Consider the following 1,089-nt stretch of genomic DNA (forward strand, 5'->3'; position numbering starts at 1 on the left):
CAACCATCACTATGCATGTGCTACTCACACTTCAAACAATTCATATAAACCAAATAGTAGTGAAGCCACTTACATGAGTAGCTTAACCGGAGTTGCTAAATTATACTTCGAGTGCTAAGTACATCATGAGGTTTCCTATTATTTCTCGTTTTCGTGCTAAGTACATCATGGGGTATGTTTTTCGTGCTAAGTACATCATGGGGTATGTTTTTCGTGCTAAGTACATCATGGGGTTTCCTATTATTTTCTCGTGCGTGCTAAGTACATCATGCATGGGGTTTCCTATTATTTTCTCGTGCGTGCTAGGTACATCATGCACGGGGTTTCCTATTATTTTCTCGTGCGTGCTAGGTACATCATGCACGGGGTTTCCTATTATTTTCTCGTGCGTGCTAGGTACATCATGCACGGGGTTTCCTATTATTTTCTCGTGCGTGCTAGGTACATCATGCACGGGGTTTCCTATTATTTTCTCGTGCGTGCTAGGTACATCATGCACGGGGTTTCCTATTATTTTCTCGTGCGTGCTAAGTACATCATGCACGGGGTTTCCTATTATTTTCTCGTATGTTTTTCCTTGGCGACATTGTTCATAAATTATAGTGCCGGCTTCAGTTCATTTAGTTCGTGCGTGCTAAGTACATCATGCACGGGGTTTCCTATTATTTTCTCGTATGTTTTTCCTTGGCGACATTGTTCATAAATTATAGTGTCGGCTTCAGTTCATTTAGAGTAGGTAAAAATTTCCACAATTGTAAGGAATGGCTCATTCCCATCGCTAGAAGGAGGGTTTGAACCTCCGATCTTGTGGTTAACAGCCACACGCTCTAACCAACTGAGCTATTCCAGGTAATTATTTATAATAGCTCAAGCCCACCATACCCTTATAAGGAATGTTTCATCCCCTCTCCAACCAATGTTGGATCTCATAATCTACCCTCCGTGGGGGCCCAACATCATCGCTGGCACACCACTTGGTGACTAACTCTGATAGCTTTTGTAATAGCCCAAACCCACCGCTAGCAAATATTGTCCGCTTTTGCCCATTACATATCGTCATCACCTCACAATTCTAAAACAAGTCTACTA

General features: G+C 42.1%; 1 non-coding gene across 1 annotated transcript; it reads right to left on the reverse strand.

Annotated features, from left to right (window-relative positions):
• Positions 1–776: 776 nt before the first annotated feature.
• On the reverse strand, positions 777–850 carry TRNAN-GUU (transfer RNA asparagine (anticodon GUU)). The gene has a single exon. It is a non-coding gene; the product is annotated as a tRNA-Asn (tRNA).
• Between the last annotated feature and the right edge of the window lie 239 nt (positions 851–1,089).

This window comes from Cucurbita pepo, chromosome 16, assembly GCF_057944985.1.
Source record: "Cucurbita pepo subsp. pepo isolate OVF chromosome 16, ASM5794498v1, whole genome shotgun sequence".
Classification (NCBI taxonomy): Eukaryota; Viridiplantae; Streptophyta; class Magnoliopsida; order Cucurbitales; family Cucurbitaceae; genus Cucurbita; species Cucurbita pepo.